The sequence below is a fragment of the Danio rerio genome, chromosome 13, assembly GCF_049306965.1.
Source record: "Danio rerio strain Tuebingen ecotype United States chromosome 13, GRCz12tu, whole genome shotgun sequence".
NCBI classification, from domain to species: Eukaryota; Metazoa; Chordata; class Actinopteri; order Cypriniformes; family Danionidae; genus Danio; species Danio rerio.
Window position 1 is genome coordinate 45,775,520 of NC_133188.1, and position 26,065 is coordinate 45,801,584.

At 35.5% G+C, this 26,065-nt stretch overlaps 2 long non-coding RNA genes across 5 annotated transcripts in view; both read left to right on the top strand.

Annotated features, from left to right (window-relative positions):
- The first annotated feature begins 7,315 nt into the window (after positions 1–7,315).
- On the top strand, positions 7,316–12,929 carry LOC141377052 (uncharacterized). 3 transcript variants are annotated; one of them, XR_012388899.1, is made up of 7 exons: positions 7,316–7,689; positions 7,996–8,051; positions 8,623–8,682; positions 8,786–8,855; positions 9,477–9,591; positions 9,856–9,967; positions 11,034–12,929. It is a non-coding gene; the product is annotated as an uncharacterized lncRNA (long non-coding RNA). The 3 variants fall into 3 exon arrangements; XR_012388900.1 differs by having other exon boundaries at positions 8,789–8,855; positions 11,034–12,928; XR_012388898.1 differs by lacking the exons at positions 7,316–7,689; positions 7,996–8,051; positions 8,623–8,682; positions 8,786–8,855 and having other exon boundaries at positions 9,098–9,591; positions 11,034–11,917.
- Positions 12,930–16,400: 3,471 nt separating this feature from the next.
- The window catches only part of LOC141377053 (uncharacterized), a 61,086-nt gene continuing 51,421 nt past the window's right edge, over positions 16,401–26,065 (top strand). The window contains exons 1-4 of one of the 2 annotated variants that reach the window (XR_012388904.1): positions 16,401–16,529; positions 17,200–17,257; positions 17,373–17,436; positions 17,552–18,370. This is a non-coding gene — a long non-coding RNA (uncharacterized lncRNA). Of the gene's footprint in view, positions 16,530–17,199; positions 17,258–17,372; positions 17,437–17,551; positions 18,371–26,065 lie in introns of those variants that run through there. The other variant, XR_012388903.1, reaches the window with a different exon arrangement.

Genomic DNA, 26,065 nt, shown 5'->3' on the forward strand with positions numbered 1-26,065 from the left:
GCTATTTAAACAGCGTGCTGCAAAACGTCAAAACGACTCTTGTTCCAAGCTGAAACTAGCAAACAACAATTGTGTTGCACCTTGCGCCACATTGCGCCGGGTGTATGATAGGGCCCTTTATCTGAAAACAAACTGGAAGTGCATTTTCTGATTTTAATTTCAGATTACAAGGCCAATTTTTAAAACCATGTACAGATGAATTGTTCACCACAAAACTAGCAATGTGAGCTAACAAAATCAATATGGTTAGTTTTGATTTCATTTGTACTTTAAGAAGACCATTCTAAAAGAATCTTTTTTCTTCTATAAATAATTTGTGGCATGTAAAGGTTCTATGGCTTTTAAATTTCCTCATAAAAACATCAATGCATTCAAGAACCTTTAGTTGTAAAAGAGGGCTTGACCTTGTCAAGAATTTTGACCAGCAAACATGTAAATCACGGCATCCATTACAGTATCACCGCATCTTCTTCATAAATAACGCAGCATTTGCAGAGCGGAGTGAGCGATCAGAGGAAAGACACGTGCTGAAGGATCTGCTCAACTGAACACAAAGCCCATGTCAGTGAATCTGCTCTGCTGTTGTTCCCTGACATTTACCTGACTTTTAGAAAAGGTAGTCGAGCTGCCGGAGGGGCTGCTGGATATTATTCTCACATCTCTCCACATTTCCACTGACCTGTTCACACACTTTCATAATCCTCTAGTGTGTGCTAACCTAAATCACAAAGGGAGAATTTTATTACTAATAAAATTCAGTTTAGATTTTTTTTTCTCGATTCAATATATTTCTCAAATAGCTTTAATTTCTGGTGCACATGTTATAAGACAAAAAAAACAGGCTGTTACATTTTTATGCAAATAATACTAGGTTGTTTCAGTCCAATTTCTTCTTCAAATATGGACAAATCCAACAGTTGGGTTAAAATCATTCATTCCTTCATTTTCCTTCAGCTTAGTGCCTTGTTTATCAGGGGTGGCTCGCCACAGCAGAATGAACCACCATCTTTTCCAGCATGTACACCGCAGATGACCTTTCAGTCACAACCCAATACTGGGAAACACCCATACACTCACTTTAACATTAACACACACAAACACACACTCATGCACTATATAAATAAATTTCTTAAATTGCTGTATTTTGAAATGACAGTACTTGTGGCAGTTTTAAAGTGACTTGTTCAAACAAATGACTCTTATGAAGCAGTTCTTTTAGAGAGTCAAAAACATGCTGCAGTCAAACTACTGGTTTTTAGAGGGGGTCTGTTATGCCCTATTTTACAAGATGTAAAATAAGTCTCTGATGTCCCTAGAGTGTGTTTGTAATACTTCAGCTCAAAATATCACACAAATAATGTTTTATGACTCTTTGAAACTGCCACTTTTAGGCTTTGATACAAATTGTGCAGTTTTAGTGACTGTCACCTTAAATTCAAATAAGATTGTGCTCTTTTCAAAAGAGGGCGGAGCTACAAATACCTTTGCATCAGCATAGTGGCATTTAAACAGGAAAAGTTATCACTGAAAAAACCAACCCAGGCTCATTCTGAAAATGTACCCTTATATACATTTATGGAGAGCGCCAAATATGTCCCAGGAGCTATGTTTTGTTTTGTTTTTTCGCAGACTTTTGTTTTCACGAATCCACAAGAGGCAGCTGTGTATGCTTTTTCAGATCTCTAAATTTCTCTCGTGAGTGCCATTCATGATTGGTCTTCTCTTGTAAATCCAATCGAGGTTGCTGTCGACTGACTGACTGACCAATCGACTGACCCACCCTGCTCCTTCCCTAAACCCAACCAATAGTGTTTTCAAAAGCACCAATTGACCCACAATGGTTGCGATCTCCAGAATTGCATATAAGGCTACAATTTCAGAAAGAGCCCAAGTGTCTCAGATGAAGGCAGCCTATAGAGACTCCAGTGTTCATCCTAAAACTCCACATTTATAATCCTCTTAGTCGCTGACATTATCTACAGGAGGTACGGTGTGAAAACTCTAATGATGGATGGCTGCTTCTCACCCTTTGCTGTTTATGCCAATGAGGGAGAGATCATCACTAATGGTTGACTCTTTCCCTCTCTGATGACATGTACAAAAGGGAGAATGTCAATCAAAGGGTTTCTGCAGACTGTTTTAATCAAGTGTGATTATAAAAAATACATTTAATTAATTATTACCATTAGAGGCTGGCTAAATTCACACACTAATGCCACACAACTGTTTAAACCCCTAATAAAAGTGAATTTTGCGTAATAGGTCCTCTTTAATGAGCTGATAAGTTTGAATAAGACCCTATAAATCTTATAGTCTTAGCAAAAATGTCTTCATATTACGCAAGAAATACACGGCCGCTGAAATCCCGAAGCTCAGAGCTGAATTTGTCTCCTTCTGTAAGATTCAGTCTCTCATCAACACTCTCGCTGATGCTTTGCTGACAGCTTTGATAAACTGTGATCTTCAGTTGTTCCACATAAATCATCCTCCTACCCGAAGTGCTGCGAGTGTGCCACAGTTGCTGTCATTTTTTGTGAGTATGGAGGAGTGTGTAATGTGCTTTTCATTTAACGGAGGGTTAGTGGAGCGGAGCTGTCAGTCGGGTGGAGTGCAGCACTGTGCCACAGACACGCTCAAAGATTAAGCGGCACATCATGTCACAACAGTCTAGTGAACTGGGACTCTTTAAGTCTTTCTTTAATGCAGGGAGGAGAGCTGGAGAAAAATGAAAGAGGAGAAACTTTAGGAAACAATATGTATGTTTTAAGTGCTAGAAGCTTTGTTTGAGAAAAGCAAAAAAACAGGTATCAATCACTCAGAAAATACAGCTTTATCACTAACTTGTCCTCAGCTTTTCATTTTTATGGTAGATAAGTTTGTAGTCTAGGACAGGGCCGGAGTGGGACTTCTTTTCAGCCCTGGAGTTTCAAGTCTCAGACCGGCCCACCTCAGTTCACGACTGACTATATTAAAATAAGGTCATTTCCAATTCAGTTTCTAATTACACTATCACATCTTTTTTTAAGAGAACAGCTGCTTTAGAACTTCAAATGTTCAACAACCCTAACAGTATTGTATGTCGTAACAATAAAAATGAAAAAAATTACATACTCATACGAGGATCAAACCAGGGGCGGCAACGTCATAATCTAACGTGCTAACCACTGGACCACAACAGTTGTATAATAGAAAGTGACTCATCTTAGTTATATTATCATTAACCTGCAGGCTGGTTATATATAACAAAAGCAGAGCTGTGGTAAAATAATGAATAAGAAGACTGTGATCAAGTAAATCAATAAATTAATTTATAAAGTGTGCCTGCTGAGAGCAACAGATTCTGGAGCTAGGGACACCGGCCCTCGCGGCCAAAAAACAGACCGGCCCACCGGGAATTCTCCCGGTCCTCCAGATTAGCCAATCCGGGCCTGGTCTAGGACAGTGTTCCACAATACTGAAGGACCACCAGTTCTGCACATTTTCCTTGTCTCCTTAACCAAACACACCTGATTCAGATCAACAGCTCGTTAGCAGAGAATGAAAGGCCACGTCCGAAACCGCATACTTCCATACTATATAGTACGCTAAAATCAGTATGCGAGCCGAGTAGTATGTCCGAATTCATAAAATTTGAAAATCAGTATGCGAGAAGTACCCGGATGACCTACTACTTCCGGCAAGATTTTAGAGTGCGCATCCCATGCACGCTGTGCTATCCCATGATGCCCATGAGAGAATTCATGAATGGGAGTGAAGCGATGCAACTGACGCAGGTAGGTCACATGACCATGACAAACTTGCGGATGTAGTACGTCCGAATTCCATTCATACTTTTCACATTCATACTGTATAGAACATACTTTTCTAACGGCCGAGTAGTACATTTAAATTCAAATGCAGTACCTACTGAGTAGTAGTCGGTTTCGGACACAGCCAAAGGCGTGTAATGGCCTTTTTAATGAACGGCCGAACGCACATCCGGTACAGCGAAAGTTACGTATCGATACTTCCGGCCGGCGCAACCTCTTTCACTACCTCTTGATTTACCTCAGTGGATGTTTATCGACATTCTATCGCTCCACACTTTAAACTTGATAAAGGATAAAAGTTTTTCCACAGAAACTACATTTTTAATTACGTTAAATTACATATTTACTAAGTGGTGATCCATACATTAACATGGTATAGGAAAGGTTATTTATTTGTGCGAAATGTACCTTTATTATATAACGTAGGCTCAAGAGTAGTTTTAAACTGTTAAGACAAATAAAGGAAGTAGCGTTTATATTAATAATTGTTCAAATACATGTATAATATATAAATGTATAATAAATATGTAATGTAACAAATATGTGATGAGAGGGAACCTGGACCTTTACTATTTCTGGATGCCAGCCACTGTAAAAATATAAGTAGTAGTTATTAAACAGGAGAAAAAAGGAGTGACCAGAAGACATACAGTTGAGGTCAGAATTATTAGCCCCCCTGTTTATTTTATCCCCTAATTTCTGTTTAACAGAGAGAAGATTTCTTCAACACATTTCTAAACATAATAGTTTTAATAACTCATCTCCAATAACTGATTTATTTTATTTTTGCCATGATGACAGTAAATAATATTTTACTAGATATTTTTCAAGACACTTCTAAACAGCTTAGAGAATCATTTAAAGGCTTAACTAGGCTAATTAGGTTGAATAGGCAGGTTAGGGTAATTAGGCAAGTTATTGTATAATGGGCTAATAATTTTGTCCATAAAATGGTGTTTAAAAAATTAAAAACTGCTTTTATTTTAGCCTAAATAAAACAAATAGGACTTTCTCCAGAAAAAAATAATATTATCAGACATACTGTGAAAATGTCCTTGATCTGTTAAAAATCATTTGGGAAATATATATATATTTTTTAATTCAAAGGGGGTCTAATAATTCTGACTTCAACTGTATATAGCTGGTTGTGGGGGTTTACTTGACTAACATGATGAACAGAAAGTTTATCAGCTTTAATTTATTTTTCTGTATATGCTGAATATCAATCAATGCATAACGGATGAGCTAAAGTATTTAAAATGTATTATCATGCTCTACTGTAAAAAAATCTACACTGTAAACGATTTCTGTTGTTTTCACGGTATTATACTGCATTTCTCAACAGTTGTTTACTGTATAAGCTGTGCACAGTGTGTTACTGTATATATTGCTGTTTTCACAGCATGATAATGTATTCTCAACATTTCCATACTGTGAACATGATTAACAGTATGCTACTGCAGATTTTACAATGAATTTGGGGAAAAATCAGTTACTGTGCATCTAAATACGGTACTGCAAATGACCATGAAAAACTCTACACACACTTTATATTATTATTATTATGTTTATTTTATTTTTTGACAAAGTATTTTGTGAAGAAAAATAAAATAACCAGTTTCTTCAGACTGTTCAGTGCATAAAACTGTCCCCTGGTTTTCCATATTTGGGTGTACTGCACCTTAATTTTATAAAGTTAACATGAAAATATTAAATCATTTTTAATCAACATAACTTTGTGCTTAACCAAAACGTAAACTGGAACAAAAGTAATTGATTCATGAAACCAAAGTCAGCTTAAATGTCATAATGACCAGCCTGCTTTAGACGGATTCATGAGGTTAGGGCACCCGTCATCACCATGGAGGTCACATTTCTCCGCATTTTCAAAACAATATTTTAAAATACACACCATCTCTATAAATAAACCACAGACTTGAGTTTAAAATAACTACATACCCGCATGAAAAACGGATAAAACTAAATTTCATAACACATTCATTATAGAGCCATCTAAGACCGGGGCAAGTCTCACATGTCTAGCCGATTATAACCTCGTATAACCTCGATTATAACCTCGTTCGGATACATGAGTGATGATGGACACCCTGGAGGTCAGAATCTCCGCTATCGGCAAAGCACGCTTACAATTTACACATGATATCTATAAATAAACCACAGATTTGAGTTTGTAAGAACTACATTCTCGCATGAAACACTGTTAAAATTTCATTTCGTGACATATTAAACGCAATATTTATAATATTAGCTGGGCTTTCTCATCCGCCATTACCATTTGCTTGTTGATGTGAAATGAATTCTGGGAGAAAAAAAAATAATATATATATATATATATATATTTATATATAATTCTCAAAACACTTCAAACGAACTTTATTCTTATTGTCAAGGTCAGATATATGTAATAATTTCGCTGGTAAAGTGAATAAATAACAATGTTACTATATAATCAATATCACGTTTGCACCAAGTGTGCCGCAAGCCTACGTTTGAGTGAAGGTTTCGGCCGTTAGATCGCCCCCTGGGGGCTGGCTGCAGTACAAGTCATAAAGCCCGCCTCCTCCGTGTTAATGAAGGAGACTTGAGCCCAAATAAAAAAAAATATTACACTTGCAATAAAATGTCCCGAAAGATAGTTCTGGTCGATTAAGGCACTGGTTATTGTGCTGAAATAGGTGCAGATCTTCATTTTTGTAAACAGTTTGTTTTTAGCAGTAATTTAATGCTGGGCGTGTCATCGTGATTTACAGCTGTGATTGACAGTTTCTCAAAGCGCGGCGTTTGAGCTTCGGCAGGAGACTGAAGTAGACTGAAATGTTATTATTCGATTTCTGTGTTATTTTACCATGACAAAATGAGTTCAGCAGTAAACTATAGTTTCTGACATACATGATCCTGGTGGAACACTGTTTATTCGCTAAGTTCAGGGCTTTTTTCGGGCTTTATTAGTTTGCTGATACACGCCTAGCCACCCAGATAGCAAAACACAGTTCCGGCTAGATTCTCGCCTGCCGGAGACTTATCTCTTAGAGCTCAGACTGACTAATGTTACCTCTGCTGGACCTACTCCGGATGCCTGGACTCACTGCCCGATTCCAGTCCGAGTCAATCGAGCCAGATGCGGCGGCCGAGCGAGCCGGTGCTGCCGCATGCGAGCCGGAATCAGCCCGCGACGCCGCGAGTAATGTTATGCGCTGCGGCCTGGAGCTGGCGCGATTGAATATATAAAACCCTCATATTTGTTAACGTTATTACATCCATTTGTGTTGATATGACAGCAAACGCATGCTGAGAAGTTCGGGGGGCGTAGTTGATTTTACATAAAGCGTTTGATTGGAAGCTTGACTCTGCTCATTTTCGCGGCTCCTCCTCTGGCTCCATCAGACAATCCTTCTGCGCATGTCTGGCTCCAATTTCAGCAGTCTTTTGCGACAGTTTGTGCCCGTCAAGCAGGCGTTTTGCCCTCAAGGCGTTCAATGGGAAAAAGGGCTGTCGCGTCGTCCATATTTTTTACAGTCATTGGTTTGCACTGGTTCGGTTCAGCACTCGAGCGACTCTGAATCGTATTGAACCGAATTGAACCGTTTGCTCGGGAATTATTTGATCACACGTGTTCACAAGCACATTCAGCAATATGCAATTAGTGTATAATTAGTGTATAAATGCGTGTGGCCAAGCAGTATAACGAAATAGTAATGAATCATATCAAAAAAATGAATCGGTTTTAGGCGGATTCAATTCTTTACTGTTCACTAAGGAGCCGATTCATAGAACCGAACGGACACGACTCGACATGCAAGCAACGGCTCTCCTAATTTGAAATTCACCTGTCGTCTTTCATCCAGCAAATTCATCCTCGGTAAGTGTTTTAAAGTCAAATTCTGTCCGTTAAAGGATTGCTTTATAAGTATTTCTGTGTATTGTGTGTGTAATTTAAAAGAATTAACCAAGTGACATTAGTTGTAGGTTCTATGTTATGTCACGCTATCCGTTAACAAACGGTATTTTAAACAAGAAATAACAGACGCCAGGCGGTCATTGTAGTGTTTGCGAGGTATTAGATACAGTGAGTTTATCTTGAGTGAGTTTTTGACCATACGTTAAGTTACCTGAAAAAACATAACTTTAACTTATGGTAACTGCATTAATGAATTCTCTATTTCAGCACAACACTGAGATGAAGGCGAAGTCACCATGAAAAGTTAAACGTTTACCGTTAAGGTAAGCTCTGGTCTTCACATAACGTTAGTCATTATGACTAAGCTATCATTATGGTAAAATTTTTCAACTGTAAGTTAACTTAGTTATTTAAACTAAACTCATAATGAAATGAGTCTTAACTGTTTTATTAAATGGAGCTGAAAATTAAATGCAGTTGAATTATTTTAAGCTAACGTTAATATTAACAAAATACATATTAATTGTCTATTTCTCAATAATGTTAATGAGCTTGATGTATAGTGTGTCATTAATTGTACATTTAATTTTTGGTGTTCAGGTGTACCTGAGGTGAGTGTACGTTCTGAGTACACAGATATAAGCCAAAGTCATTATCACTATATATATATATATATATATATATATATATATATATATATATATATATATATATATATATATATATATATATATATATATATCCATCCTATTCTAAGAGAAGTTGATGGGGTCAGGGAATGATTTGTGTACAAATGTATTTTAACCCCATACAGATTGGTATGGTTGTACCATAGATTTAGATTAATTAATGTTAAGTCTTATTTTACTCTTATTATATTTATCTGTTTTTCAGCTACAGTAATTGATGTTGAAAAACTGATGCAACAAATCACTCCTCACTTGATTATTCAAGGTAAAGTTGATGTCTTCCTCATTTTGATTAGATTTTTAAATGTCAAGTTGTTCACAGATTTGTTCTGAGGAGTTTCATGTACAACCTCTTTTTCTTTTTCCAGCAGTTCCTAAGATAAAAAAAATCTGGTGTTAAAACAGCTACGGCTATGCAATTTGCCTACCAAGTGCTGAGTAAGTATTAGACAAAGAATTTTTTCTATAACTGTTGTCTTTGTGTTTATATATATATATATGTATGTGTTTTTTTTTTTTCAAACAGCCTGGAAACTGTAAGTTTAGTTCAATATGTTATTTTATGCTATTCATTTTTGTCTTAACATGGATTGCATGTTGAAGCTATCGTTTTATAGTGGGAAAATGTAAAAAAGAATCACTGAATACACTGGCATAATGATTCTGCTTGTTCAAAGAAGGTACTTGATTTAGTTTTCCTCAAGCGACACATCAGTTTTTATGACTATTGCTTGACACTTGAATTGAAGGGACAGTTCACCCCAAAATGAAAATAATAGCATCTTTGGCATCCTCCACTTGTTTCAAAATAGTTATATATTTAATTTGTTCCATTGAACACAAACTCATATTTTTTAAGGAAATTTGGTTCAAATATGGATGTCAATAGTTACTGGTTACTAACATTCTTCAAAATATCTGCTTTAGTGTTTAACAGAAATTCAAACTAGTTTAAAACACATGGAGTAAATAGTGGCAAAATAGTAAACTATTCCTTTAAATATTTTATTCTGAGACTTATTTATATGTGTCTTGTCTTTTGTCATATTGTCCTTCTAGCCCAGATTGTGATGGACCTGGAATGCGACACCAGTTACTCTTAAGACAAGAACCGAATAAAGCACAGATGTGGAGGGATCTGCAGCCAAACTAACTGGAGGGAAGGAACCTTTAGGTAAAAACACCTGCTTTATTTAGATCTGAAGTATTTTATTTGACATAGAGATTTATTGTTTTAATTCTAATTTAAAGCAAACAAGGTTGAGCACCCCTGGTCTAAAAGCTCAAAAATGCTGTTTCCGTGATGAGGTTAAATGTAGTTGAGAAATAGATTCATTAGGATCAATGATTAAAGAAAACATTTTCTTCTCTCTGTAGACCAAACATGTTTACTATCCCTCACATTTTAATAAATTGTTTCTGTTTTTGTTTCTTACAGTGTGGGTGAACATACTACCTGGATGTCCAACAAAGGCTGCACAATAGCTCATTTGATAGCACATATTCTGTCCTGTCTACATCTCTGATGACCTGGAAGTGCTTCGACATCAGTGAGTAATACATCTTTAAATTGTCATGCATACAGGATTTCTGTAAGCTTAGCTTTAATGTTAGTTTCTAATCAGCAGTGACTGTTTTTAAAAATTAAGTATTTAAATTATTCTCAACCTTTTACTGATGCTGTGCACAGTAACGTTATGATGATTTAGTTTGAGGAAATGTCACTAGAGGGTTTGTATAAAAAATAATTAAATAAATAAATTGTATGAAATGACTCGATAAAATGTTTATTTGTCTTGCTGACATGCCATCACTGCTGCATATTAAAATACAGTAATACGAATTGACAGCAGAATATTACCACAAACATTTCATGAAGTAGGCTAGACTGCTCTTTAGTTCTCTACTCAACTTTAACACATTTCCTCGAGTCGCTGAGCCTCTCTGCAGATTTTGCCAAAAATTAATGCTTAGTGATTACTTTGTTTCATGCAAACCAAATATCAGTAACTCATCATTAGCATTATTTTAAAAAATCACCCACGGCTTTCATGTTCTCTAACGCAATCGTGTCTGTAAGTTAGAAGGGGATTTATACGTGTTAAAAGCCTAAAAGTATTTAATTAACATTAGTCACGTTAAATTAGATTATTTTTATTTATTTAATTTTAAATATGTAGCCTTTTAAAGTCAGAATGAACTGTGTTCACCCCTCTTGAATCCGTGGAAGCACTAGTAGTGTGATCATGGAATCAGATATTCGAGCTATACAGAGTCGGACATTAAGTTAAGATTAGACTTTATTTTTTACACACCTGTGTGGACACCTGACTAGCGATCTTCAAGAACAATGCCCGCTGATCTTTTCCCGATTAACGTTAGTGTAATTGTGAATTGACAACAAACTGTATTTCACCAACAAAAACAATTAAAAAAACTGTTATATATATTATAACTGTTATATATATTTATTTATATATATATATATATATATATATATATATATATATATATTATATAAACAACAGTGCAGTGTTTCGTTTCTGAATGAATTAAATGGTTTGAGGCATGATTAGTTTTTACTTCAGTGATTGATTTTGCTTGTCATTTTTGCAGGATCATCAGAAGTGCTCCTGCCCTTTTTCACTGTCCCTTTCCACAACATCATTTGGCCTTCATCATTTCCTGTCTTGTAGCAGTATTTTCACCTGTTTTTAAAATTGTAATAATTTTTGATGCATTAATTGTTGACTGGTTTTAATGATCAATTGTTTATTAGTGTTCTGTTGCTTTGTTATATTGAATTATTGCTACTGTTTTAGCATGCACTGTTAACCCTTACCGTAGATTATGCAGTAAATAACTATAAAATAGCCAGTGTTTAGCTGTAATGAAAAGAAACAGTATTTTACTGTAAAAGGAGCAGGATTTGTATGAAATTCTGTAGTGCAAAGAATAAATTACAGTAATTTACTCTATGTACCATTACAGATATTCACTGTGATAATAAATGGTAAATTACTGTTCAACCATTACTGCCCCATCTACTCTGATGCTTTATGTTGCTATTTTATATTTATTTTATCTCTGTGTTTTCTTTGGTTCCTTCCTAACATTGAGTATCAGGAGTCAACCAATGCCACAGAGCTTATTAAAAGGTAAGTGTAAGATATGGACGAGATGCATTTAAAGGCTAAAATATTCACACAGAGCAAAGAAATTGTCACAATAATTTTTATAACTTTGTTTACTTTTTCTATAATTAATCTAATTTAATTGCCTAGTTTGACCTATAGTTAATATTTTAAATTGCACTTTCAACTGAATATTAGTATTTTGCTAAATAACTAGTAAAAATGTGTTATTTAAAAAATATATATATATCTTAAACAACACGCACATACATTTTTGCAGAGACTCAATGAATTTGTCTGGAAAACTGGCAAGTAAAAGTGCCATTAACAGTATAAAGGCTTTTTCTAAATAAATGTATAAATCATGATATTTGTTGTGTTTTTTATTATTACTACAGATTTGGAGCGACATGAGAATCAGATTATTTATTTATTTTTTCTATGGATGAAGTTTATATTATAGTATATTTTTATTGTTTTCATTAAACGATATGTGCATAACTGTGATAAATGTAGGCAGTTGCTTTGAAAATATGCTATGTAACAGGGGTGTCAAACTCCTGGAAGGCCACAGCCTAGTAGAATTTAGTTCCAGCCCTGCTTCAACACACTACCTTTAGATTTAGTTTGATCAGGTGTGTTTAATTAGTATAACTGCACTGTTACTCTGTAGATTGTGCAGTAAATAACTGTAAAAAAAATAATGATTTAGGCATCACCACACACTCCCACATGCTGTCCGTCTTATTCTAAACACAAAGGTGTTAAAAAGAGTTTTCAGAAAATACTGGCCCTTTAAGGGAGCCAGGTGTTTGATTTGTTTACTGCTGAGTGTGCTCTATTCTCTGTCTATCAATTCAGATTTTGAGTCTGATATGTTTTAGGCTTTAAATAAGAATCTAAAATGAGTAAGTAAAATGTGTTCAAATGTTTTTGAGGGTTTATAAAATAAGGCTGTGTTTTAAGTTATATTGTTGTTATCTTGAACTGTGTACTTGAAAGCTACATTGTTAGCTAGTTAGCCTCTCCTCATATAACTTCTTACATTACTTTTGTTTAAGTATATGTATTTATTGGATATTGCATACTGCCATAATGTACAGATGCTAACAGTTGTATGTATCTTTCTGGCAACTAAGCCAAAATTAAATTCCATCATCTCAGTAATGTAACATGTGCACATCATCACAGGGAATAACAAAAACATGATACACATAGCCATACACACATAAAAGCTCCCCTGTCTGGTCCCAGGTTGTGAGTTTTTTGCTAAGTATTTTTCAGAGCTGTGTTTTCATCTATGAATTTATATTTGAAACAATAAAAAAGTTTGTTGTCATGAGATAATTATAACAATAAAAGATTGGATCCTTTGGTTTTTCGGTGTTGCCAACTTTATTTTTGTTTTCTATAATTATTTTAAACTTTTTGAGATTTGACAGAGCTTTTAATTATTTAAATTTTTAAAATTTAAAATAATTATTTTGTGTTTTTTGCTGTTCAGTTTTTTTTTTTTTTTTTTTTTTGCATGGTCAGCTTTGTGTGTGTGTGTGTGTGTTTAATGGATATGTGATTGTGATAAATGTTAGCAGTTGCTTTAAAAGTATGCTATATACCAGGGGTGCTTAATCCTGTTCCTGGAGATCTACCTTCCTGCAGATTTCAGTTGCTATCCATATCAAACACACCTAAACCAATTAATTAGGACCTGAACACCACTTGATAATTACAGGCAGGTGTGTTTGATATGGGTAGCAACTGAAATCTGCAGGAACGTAGATCTCCAGGAACAGGATAAAGCACCCCTGCTATATACCATGGGGGTCAAACTCCAAGTTCCTGGAGAACTGCAGGGCAGCAGAGTTTAGTACCCACCCTGCTGCAACATTACCTGTAGATTTCTAACAAGCCTTAATTAGTTTTATCAGGTGTGTTTAATTAGAGTTACAGCTTAAAGTCTCGGTCACACTGCACTTTTCTCCCTATAGACTTCCACTCAAACGCATGTGAATGCTGCAGACCTGGAATGCATGCTCATGTGACAAATTTTACAGTTTGCAGCATTGGAAAGTTCAAGCTTTGAGAACTCTGAACTGCGAAATCACATCATGTGATTGCTTGAGACTAATCAAAGATCCGACCATGACCTCTCTTAACAAAAATTATGGACCAGTTGCTTGCTTTTTCAGTCTCTAAATATTTTGTTTAATCCCACTCCTTTTCACAGAGCCATATGACAGAATTTTGCATGCTTAAACGTTAGTTTGACTGCAGCCTTGCTGTGCAGACCTGTGGCTCTCAGTAATATGTAAGATGATATATTTGCTGATTTCTTAATTTTGCTATACATTTTCTGTCTTATATTTGTTTGCTGCCAAAACAATAAAATAAATTTGTCAGAATTTACAACGTAATTAATTCAAAGAATTAATAACAGGTAAGAATACTAATTAATTTTAGTAACACCTTGACATACTATTGTGTATGCAGTATAATGCTGTGAGTTGTAACACTACAGTACAGTAATTAACTGTACACAGTTTCCAGTTAGTTACCACTACTGCTCTATTACAGTAATTAACTGGCAACACTGTTGCCAGCTACTCACTGCAATGGTTCGGTTACAGTAAAAAACTGGCAACACTGTTGCCAGCCACTCACTGTAATGGTTCAGTTTCAGTAATTAACTGGCAACACTGTTGCCAGTTACTTACTGTAACCAAACTTTTACAGTGAGTAGCTGGCAACAGTGTTGCCAGTTTTCTACTGTAAAAAAGCCTGGTAAGGTCTAACAGTGTGGTTTACACAATAAACCTTTATTGTGTAGTTAAAGTTTCAGTTTCTTTATTTTTCTTGTATTTCTTGAACTGTTAAAATAACACTTGTGCAATTTTTGAACATTTTTACCCATTATAAAGTAGCACTATTAAATAAAATAAAATAACATTTAATAACTGTAAAATACTATACAGTAATAATGAAAGTAACGTTAAAATACCGTAGTTCTTCATGGTAAAAATGTACAATAAAATACTGTTTTCAGTTTTGCAGTATGTGTATTACTACTGTATTTGGTGTTAGTAAAAATCAACAACAGTAAAATGATGTATTACATTTTACAGTAAATGTAATACTAATGTAATTAGTATTACAGTAATGTTACTGTTTTATAAAATACAGCAGCTACTGGATAATTGTTGCCAGTAACTTACTGTTAATTTAACAAGAAATCGTTTACAATGTATACATTGGCCATTTTCATATTTTGAGATTCATGTTTTTATTTTATTTTCATTTTTTCATGTTTATTTCTGCTTTTGAATTGCATGACAGGACTTTGAACTTTCGTCCAACAACTTTTAACCTTGGAAAGCTCAAAAAAGTTTCATAGTTTAAACTAAGTCACAAGGCGACGCAGTAGCGCAGTAGGTAGTGCTGTCACTTCACAGCAAGAAGGTCACTGGTTCGAGCCCCGGCTGGGTCAGTTGGCACTTCTGTGTGGATGGGTTTGCATGGGTTTCCCCCACAGTCCAAAGACATGTGGTACAGGTGAATTGGGTAGGCTAAATTGTCCATAGTGTATGTGTGCGAATGAGTGTGCATGGGTTTCCTAGTGATGGGATGCAACTGGAAGGGTATCTGCTGTGTAAAACATATGCTGGATAAGTTGGTGGATAATTCCGCTGTGGCGACCCCAGATTAATAAAGGGACTAAGCTGAAAAGAAAACGAACGAATGAACGAAGTCACATATTATCTGGGTTGTTGTTGTTTATTATCGTACAAAAACCTTGTAATAACCTGTCAGTCCATTTTCTGTTATTTCACACTTATTTCTCGCTATATTATTTATTATACCTTATATAGACTAAAAGCTTCAAAGTGAGGAGCAGAGCTTTATTACGCCAAAGTCACTTTTCTTCAGCTTGTGATGATATGGAAAAGAAGCAGCGCAGTCATCGGTTTATTAAACTAAATACATTTTAGGTTTCTGTTATGCTCGGTGCAGTCTAAAAAAACACACTAATTAAAAAAGTCTTAGGCGTTTACATGTTTTATATAAATAAAAACAAAACTTGAGAGTGCAGGACATCATAAGCATGACTACAGTACACAATCCATGTCACAAGTTAAAATTACTTATTTCTCTCTTAATTAACTGAACATTATTCAATAAACCATTCAGTATAATGTAGGTACATAAATCAGCAAAATATATAGCACTGTTCTAGAGGTTTTTGGATATTTTAACACAAAGTATAACGTACTGTGTCTTTACAATGGTCCACAACTGAACAAATTCCAGTCAATTGGGTAAAAGAATTTTGATTTTCAGTAACGCGCGCTTCCGGTGAACTTTATGCCATTACTCGATCATCTTCACTGTCTGATTTATATATACACACACGTTATAAAGTAGGTCTCAGAATGTACAAGAAGCACTGCATTAAATTCCTATGTTTTACACCCCGTCTTTAAAATATGAACATTTATTTTACTCCAATATTTTCAATAGATTTTCTGTCCTCGCCTTCTGCTCCTGATGGCACTAGCATTTAAACGGCTTTTCGTCTCGTTTTACGCTTAAACAACTAAATGAACACTCAAAAAAAATGAATTATGGCTTTAGTTGGTCCAAAGAATGTAACTATGTTTAAATTAAACAATTCGCTTATGTTTGTGTATTAAAAATAAAAGTGTTGTGTTGGAAAAAATGAGAAAAAGTAAGTTTTCACATTTAAACAGCTCGCTTATGTAACATGAATGCAAGGGAGTTGTGTTGCTTCTGCAGTACTGCATTTTGGTCAATAGGTGGAGTAATATCTGCACATGCGCAGTTTCAAAACAACACAGGAAGTAAGAAGATTCAAACCACAACGATCACTCTCAGCTCGGCGCCATATTATGGGAATCAAAAGATGAAGATTACAGTACAAATTGAGAACGTGCACAAAGCTTTCCCCTATGTGGACACACAGGTGAGATTTTTTTTTTTACTTTTTATGTATTTATACTGAGGCTGTGACAACATTTGAATCATAAATGTACTCTCTTGTAATACTCTGTTGTGTTTGTGTATAGTATTGCTATGAAATTGCCATGTTCCCTGTGTCTTTTCCACATTATAGACAGATAAATGTATAGTTTGTTTTGCATTCCTGTGAAATTTTATACTTGGTATATATTAACTCCCCCAAAATAAAGTTGCAAACGTTGGTAACGGAATAGTCATGTTAGAATAGTCTAAACTTTTCACTCATCATAGCACATGTGCTGCTGATAATGTGACAATAAAAGTGTTTTGATTTTTTATTTGATTTGATAGTCTTTATTTTAAATGAGTGTCAAGCTGTTTGTCAAGTTTGAATGGCAGTTTTGATAACTTACATAATATTAATTAAAATGTGGTATTGGCACATTGTTATTTATTATCTAATTGTATTCAAGCCTGTTAACTTAAAAAAAAATCTTGACAAGCATATGTGACACTTAAATAGCATGACATCTAGCATGATGACATTTAATGTAAGCTTATTTGTTTGGTCATCTAACATGTTTAAATTTTTAAGTTTAGTAGTTTGCTATTTATATTATTATATTTTATTATTTTAAATCTTTGCTCACTCACATCTATTTTCTCCCTCACAGGTTTACAGCTCAACCTCTAAAGTCCCATATCTGGCTGAGGAGACTGTGGATCATCCAGGTACTATGCCTTTAGATGCCTATACACACATTAAAATGATGTACAGTAAAAATTACTAGTATTTGTAACTAATAATTATTTAGTAAATTACTAATTGTCACTTCATGTCATTTAGAACATCACCAGTGGAAAAAAAGGTGTGAATGCATCCTCAAAGCCCCTAAGTGAGGGAGTACATGGTAAGCTATTTTATTTTATTTTTTAAAACATTTTATATTTTCCTCTTAAACCAATTCCTCCTTTCACCTTTGATCTGTTGGTAAATGTTTTATTTTTTTACCTGACTTTTTTTAGGATGCTGGGTATGATGAAGCGCAAACCTTGATGTGCAACACCACCTTATGAATCTACAGTGGTTACATTAACATTTAGCAGACTCTTTTGTCTAAAGTGACTTACAATTGAGGAGACATTCAGCAAATCAACAGGAAGAGGCGATACACCCAAGATGTGCTAATTATACAAAAAATTTTAAGAATTAAGAATGCTTCTACATGTGGTTTGTCAAGCCCACTCACCTGTGTGAAGCAGACTTCATGCACAATGTTTTGTTTTTTGTTTTTTAGTTATGGGGAGTGGTTGTAAGAAAGTGTCTGGTGCAAATGTGCATAAATGGTGCAAGTGTCAGAGAGATGAATGTGTGTAGCTATTGCATGTTCTGTGATGGTTGGTCTAATGTATGGTGTAGTGCTGATCGTGTTACTTTGCTTTAAAATGTTAATCTTTCTTTGAACAACTGAAGTGTTATCTGCTTTCAGTGTAAAGAAGGTACAGCATAGTTTACAAAAGAAGACTTAATTTTTCTAAGTATATTTTTGATATATCATTTGAAGGCAGAATATTATTTTTGAATGTTTTTTGTAATATATGAAAAGTATTATTATGAAAAGTGTATTTTATGATGTTTTTGTAAGCATATTTTTTAAATCATTTATTGTTTTCAATTTACTTCATACTTGTATTACTATTATTTTTACTAGTATTAATATTTTAACTTATTGTAATAAGTGAAGATACAGATAAAGACAGTATTTGGATTTTGATAATCATTTTATTGCTGGAAAATGTGTAAAACTGTAAAAATGCTATTGAATAAACTCAATGAAACGGAAACTGTTTTTTTATTTGGTTAAACATAACAATATCAATTTTAGAATAATTGAACTTAAATAACTACATTGATTAAAGCTAAATTATAAATGTTACGTTGATTGAACAAAACAACATTACATTACCTTTATGTAACTAACTTAAGTTCACTAAAATTAATATTCTTTCTTAAAGGTAACTTAACTCGGTTACGTGGAACCAGTGGACAAAAAAAAGTTAATTAACGCCAACATATCATTTTTTTGAGTGAATGCTTAAGTCTGTTTAACTGATTATATTGTAATTACGCTACAACATTGATTCTTTAAAAGAAACCGTATAAAATTGAAATTAGTCGTCACATTAACCATTCACCGGAAGTTTATCAGTTGGGGTAAAAACACTAGCTGTGCATATATACCCCATTCATCAGACTCAAAATGACCTGAGCTATACTGCAAACCGCACAGATCTCCATGAGATGTCAGGAATAAGGTACAGATGGGGATTTTGCTCGCTGAGGTGCTAATGGATGACAGAGCAAAGAGAAGCAAGTGAGAGTGACAGTTTCCCCCAGGAGCCACAGCTTGTAAAGGCTTTCATGCAAAGGTGAGAGAGAGGCATCAATGAAAGAGACTGAGACACAGATGGAGGACAAAAAAAGGACTTCATTTCATGATTATTCCTTCACATGCATTGAGGACTGACATCTTGATTTGTTTGTGTATTGCTGGTTGATAGATCCCTCAGGAGGATCAGATTGTAACTTCTTGGTCAGATCCAGTGACAACACTTAGTGAGCTGTCTATTAGTAATGAAACAAAGTATTTTGATTTCGGTCATGTATTTAAATGTTACTTTAATTAACTAGTAATTTATATAGAAATGTACACTGATATGATTCTGGTGTGGACTGTATCATATAGTCAGATGCGGAAATTAATTTGGCACGCAAACTCACACAGTGCAATATGGGTGTTTTCTAGCTGATGAGTGTACGCGAGTTGTACACCCGTTATTGCAGTGCACTGTGAGATTGATTAAGTTCACACAACTTCTACTATGTAAGTTTCGGAGACCACTACAAATAGCTACTGCCTCAAGTGTCCACAATTTAAGGGTATAGGAGGTGATTTCAAATACAGCATGCATTTATTTAAAAAACTATCGATATTGTGAAAAATACAATACAATTTAACATGTTTTTAACATTAAAAAAAGTACTTACATTAACGTCCTATTCACACAGGGCATCAGCTTTAACACTTCCCATTAACTTTGAATAGGTGACCTCAGGTATTGCCGAACTGCATTGTGGATCCATCGGCGCCGCTTATGAGGCGTTGCTCGCTGCAGATGTTGGGACTTGCTCAACTTTTCAAGCACCGATTAAAGTGTCAGCCAATCAAACCGCTGTGTACAAATACACCAGCTCCTACAGTGGCTTATTGCGGAGTATTTTCATTGGCTGACACTGCTTTCACAATCAGCCACAACGTCAGACACGCCCTCTGTCAAGCGTTGACACTGAAGCCCCGTCTGAATAGGGTGTAAGGACCACAGACTCCTTCAGAAATCATTTTAATATGCTAGTTTGCTGCTCAATATATGTTACTATTATTAGTCTTGAACACAGCTGTCGAACTGTACTATACATTATCTGAAAAAAGTCTTGTCGTCGTTCCCAGTTGTAAGAAACAGCAAATAATAACTTGACATTTAGTTAAAGTTGGCAGAAGGTAGAATTTTCCTGAATCATCCATTGAACTGCATCCTAATCATCACAAATACTGCAGAAGACCTATTGGAACCCACATAGACCCAAGATTCTCACAGAAATCAGTCAAGTTTGGTGAAGGAAAAGTCATGGTTTGAGGTTACACTCAGTATGGGGGCATGCGAGAGATCTGCAGAATGGATGGACATTAACAGCCTGGGGTATCAAGACATTTGGAGAGGGGTCTGGATGCAGACCTGGTGCAGTGCAATTTGAGCTGCATCCGGTGCTACTGTCCTAATTAAATAATTAATAATCAAGGCATAATCCTATTTTTTTTTTTGTTTGTTTAAAATAAGCATAATCTAGAGCAGGGGTTTTCAAAGTGTGAGGCGCGCCTCCCCTGGGGGGCGCCAGAGCATGTCAGGGGAGGCGCGGGAAAAATATAATATAATAAAAATATAATTATTAAGTTTAATTATTATATGTATTTTTTATTATATTTAAACATTTTAATTAAACAAAGCAAAAAATAATAATAATACGTCAAATATAAGAAAACCTTTTTTACCCAGAAGGCCAGGGCTGCGAATTCGCTTCTGTTTGGCAAGCCCGCCAATACAGGTATATGCCTGCTAATACAATGGGTCGGTTTCTGAGACCCACCCCGATTCAAAGCTGTAATGAAGTTCACGGCCCTTTGGCCGCCGGGAAGGAGGCGGAGAACCGAAGCAGTTTTAAAGTGATTTATTAATGACAGTGACGGCAGCTCCGTCTAAACCAAAACAAACGGACGGCAGATCCTCACGGAGACTGCCGTCAAACTGAAAGCAAAAGTAAAATATGTCCGGTCCTCTCTCGGCTTCCTCTGCCTTTGTTTCTTCTTTTATGATCCAGAGCTCCTTCCGTGGGATCTAAGGCAGGTGCGAACCGCAGGTGTATCCACTTACGCGGTGGCCTCACTCCGTTCCCACGGCGCTCGGCCACGCCCCCTCGTCACAAAAGCCTTCAAGTTCAGGGCTTAAACCCAAAAGACAACGATATGATGATCAGTATTTGAGATTATGATTTACGTGGACAGGACCAGCTGATGAACCACGACCTTTATGTGTGTTTTGTCAAAATATTTTGGCTAATGACAGCATGAGCACTAAACTTCCACTGTTTTGACTGGGATGGACAGTTCTTGGAACTGTTCTATTCATAATGAACCATCATTCTTTTTTTTAAAAACATTATATTAAAATACTTGTTATTACTCTAAATAATTGCACTTTCATGCAAATGATGATAAAAGTGAGTTAACAGTCTGACATCTGTCTGTGTCTTTATACTGTATATATATATATATATATATATATATATGTGTGTGTGTGTGTGTGTGTGTGTGTGTGTGTGTGTGTGTGTGTGTGTGTGTGTGTGTGTGTGTGTGTGTGTGTGTGTGCGTGTTTGGGAGGAGGGGGGCGCCAATGGATAAGTTGTGTCAAAAGGGAGGCCCACTGTCTTAGACTTTGAAAAACCCTGATCTAGAGGACTTTGCCTTTCATATGAGCCATTTTTGATGCCAAATGATCAACTAGCAGTCCAGTTATTATTTATTGTTCCTAAAACTTGGATAGGCGACAAGACTTTTGTCAGGTAGTGTATATTTTGGAGGATTATTTAATTAAAATATTTTGAACAAACAAAATCTTTGCTGTCATTTTTGATCATTTTAAATGCATCTAATTGATTTTTTTTTCTCTCAAAAAAAGTTAAGTCTAATTGTAATGGTTGGTTACAATGGAAAGAACAGTGTCAGTAAACAGAAATTATTTTATTGTGCGGATCTTTAATTGTCATCCAAAACCTATGAGAATATTATTTAATACTATTTTAATTTTAATATGAATGCAGTTACTTAAAGGGGTTTATAAGTCATTTAGCCTTAATAGCATCAGAAATTATCAAACATAATCTGAGATGCCGAAAAAACATTGCCAAATAAAATATGTACAGACTCAAATGTTAGGTTAGAAATTGAATAGTTGAATAATTTACAAATTTAACACTGGTTGAGTTTGTCCACATCTGACCCAATTCCGTTGAGTGTATTATCGTTCTGTTATATAAAAGTGCACACAATGTGGAAAAGCTTTTCATGTTTCTTTTGCTCGGCCTGACAGCTGTCTGACATCCACCCACACTATTATAAAATGTACCACAGAGAGTTGAATGATACTAAACCGCTTCTGACCTTCAGCATAAAAAGTCTGTATAGCTGACTTGTATGGCCAAAAACCATCGTAATGGCCTAAACGAGAATTTGTTTTGCAGACTGTTCACTCACTAACCCTATATAATAGACCACCGGTGACCAAGCTGCTGCTTTGATAACCACACTGTTCCTCCAAATGAGAAACATATCAAATTATCTGAACAGCATGCAGTTTAGATGATTTACCCAACTGCAGTGTCGTTATCATTTATACGAGATTGTGCAATTGATAGTAGGTTGCAAAACAAAAAACTAGAGCTAAGCCTTCAAAATGATGTCAAAGCTGCAGTGCAGAAAATTAAATTTACTGGAGCACTCTGAATTTACATCAATAGCAAACGCTATAGTAGTATCAGTAGTAGTAGTCGTTGTAGTAGTATCAGTATTAGTAGACATTGTAGTAGTAGTAGTCGTGGTTGTGGCTGTAGTAGAAGCATTAGTAGTTGTAATATAAGTAACTTTCTGTAGTAGTAGTTGGTGTAGCACTTGTGATTTATTATTATTGTTGTCAGTTATTACTGTTGTCCTTTCTCTCTTTTTACTCTCATATTTACTATCATACATTAATAAGCATTGTTGTTACTCCCTAAAAAAAAAAAAAAAAAAAAAGGAATTTACATCATTAAAATCCAGTAAAATAACAAATTACAATAACTCAAATGACTGTAATGGAGTAGTTTTTCTCAGGAATTGTAATTTACCAAGTATCAGCAAAAGAAGAACAATCAGTCCTGTAATTCCTGTCCAATCAAATCACACGTAGAAAGTAAATTTTGTAAAGAAACTTGAAACAATGTGTTACTTTGTTTATGATTTAGAATTTTTGTTATTTTGTTGTATTTTGTACATGGTTTGATTTGTTGAACGAATTAAGTTGTTTAGGGACTTTAATTTTGACATAAAAATTGCGGAGCCTACCGGATATATATCTCGTGTAGTAGAGCTGCACAACTAATCGTAAAAAGATTGCAATCTTGATTCGACCCCCTAGAGGATCTTGATTCACCATTTCTGCGATTCTGTTTATCATATTTTCAAGTTCAAGTGACAGATTTTAAGCAGAACATTACAGATTCTAAGTATATGTCTCAAACACAATTATTCAACATCAGAATTATCATCAGCATTAATGACCAGGACAAATCTAAAGTCTGTTCAAGTCCACCATTCCAAGTATATACAAAATTTGCCATTTTAACCAACAGTAGACCTAAACAAAGCCTATTGCTGTTTCACCACATGTTTGAGAATAACAATAATAATAGCCCACACATATTAACCTTTATTTTACATCTACAGAATCGTGAGAAAATCGTGATCTTTATTTTAGGCAAAAGAAAATTGCGGTTCTCATTTTAGCCAGAATCGTGCAGCTCTAGCGTGTAGTAATGATTCAAAAACATAGCACACTAAACAGAGTGTGAACATAAGTGAAACACGGTAAAAAAGGTACAGGTATACGGCTGCTTTGCAAATTCCCTGTTCATGTGTTTTAGCTCCTGGTTTAAAGTAAAATAAGGTAATTTGGTTTATTTGTTTAAGATTAATGTTTGATTGTTGATGTTGGCTTAGTGTTTTAATTTTCAGGATTCATATGTTTGTTGTTTCTTTATTTTTTCTCTAGTTCTTACGGTGGTTCATGATGAAACGATGCCTAACAATTCTATGGAGTGTGTCCAATAAATGAATCGTGAACCATCAGAGAAAGCCTTAATCATCTTTTAACCAGGACGCTACAAATTGCATCATTCAGAACAACCTCAAGACATTGACACTTCATAAATGCAGCAACCAGTTTGAAAGCATTAAAAGTGTCCAAGAAGATTAGGCTTTTCACGACACTAAAATTAAGTACCAATCGATACTGAAATTTTTAAACAGTGCTGATTTGCTATTGTGTGCTCAACAGAAATTACTGTGATTGGCCGTAAAGCTCGTCGGTTCCCCGAACTCACCACTGTTTACTGAGTGCAAGCACAGATACAGGGACACTGGAGCGTTTCAAAGTCACATAGATCAGCTGGTTTGTCTATAAGCTGATATACGAGCGATCCACAGCTTTAAAACGCTCCAGTGTCCCTGTGTCTGTGGTTACACTCGGTAAACAGTGGTGAGCTCAACTGTGTTTAAGAATCTGCCCTCAGCGCTCAAATGTAAGTGGGAAATAGACATTTTTAAAATTTCACAAATTGCAGGTGAACACATCAACCAACTATAAAAAAATGCAACCACATTTTAGGGTAAGTAATGGTACTTTTACTTGAGTAAGATTTTTCAGTACTATTTCCACAAACTAATAAAATAAAAATAAATTTTTGAAGTCAAAACTCCAAACTAAAGCAGAAATGAGACTTTACTGTGAGTTATCTTTGCATTTCCTTCAAAGTAATCTTGCTTTTACATTGCCTCTATTATGCTTATATATTTACACACACACACAGCATATATATCCTATACCAGGGGTGTCCAAACTCGGTCCTGGAGGACGATGGGCGATGGGGTGTCCAGGAGAGTTTAGCTCCAACCCTAATCAAACACACCTGAACCATCTAATCAAGCTTTTACTAGATATACTAGAAACCTCCTGGCAAGTTGAATATAAACTCTCCAGGACACCAGCCCTCCAGGACCGAGTTTGGACACCCCTGGCCCATACCCTATATACATTTCTTTTCATGTATGATCATTCTGACTGTAAATGCCTTAAACGTTTCACTAACCAAAGCACACAATAAATAAGAGTAATTGCCTCCCTAAATAGCAAACTGATTCTAAATCTTATTAACCCAAAAAAAACTTTGCATATAGGTTTGTAACACATTTGCCTAATACCAGTAATTAGGACTCAAGCTTAAATTAATGCAGCAAAACTAATGCCGTGCCCAGTAAGCAAACCAATCACAACAGACTGAGCTATGATCTGACCAATCAGTGCGGAGTATAGGCCCTCGAAACCGACCAACTGTTGCAGAGGGTGCTCACACTAGGTACAGTTGCCTTGAACCGTGCTGAATCGCGATAGTCCCCCCTCCCCTCTCTCCCAACGGCCTGCACTCAAATTGCATTATGTCTCCCAAACCAGAGCACGCTTACATCATTGATGATATGACTGTTCAGTAGTTTAACTGGAAGAGAAGCGCTCTCGCTCAGTACAGTGGACATTGCTTTAGTTATACTGTTTTGTGTTTTTTTAATTGTTTGGGATACAGTGACACACAGTCAAACACTTTGCCGAACAGATCTGCAACTTTTGACGCTCATTAAATTATCACAAAATTCATCATGCTACAGGTATTTGGAGGTTTGCGGAAGGAGCAAATGACGTGCAGTGAGAGGTTTTGCGTCTTTAATGAACCACGACAGATCACGTTTATTGAAAAAAAAGAATAAATCATATGAAACAGTCCCCTAAAAGCATTAAGTCTTCAGTTTCAGGCTCAGGCATGATTTGCACTACAAGCATACCGAGCCAAAGCCCAACCGAACCACACTCTGGCACATCTCTTCCAAACAGGCCAGAGCCGGCCAACTGAACCACGCCTGACTGAAGCTGCAATGTTATGAATTTAAATAAATGTAAATCGTATATAAAACACCTTTAGTTACATTAAAGAGGTAGTTCACCCAAAACTGGAAATTCTGTTATCATTTACAGTGACCTTTCACTTGTTGCAAATCTCTTTTACTTTCTTTGCGCTGTACATTTCTATTAGATGTTTTAATAAGACACAATCGCCTCACAGCA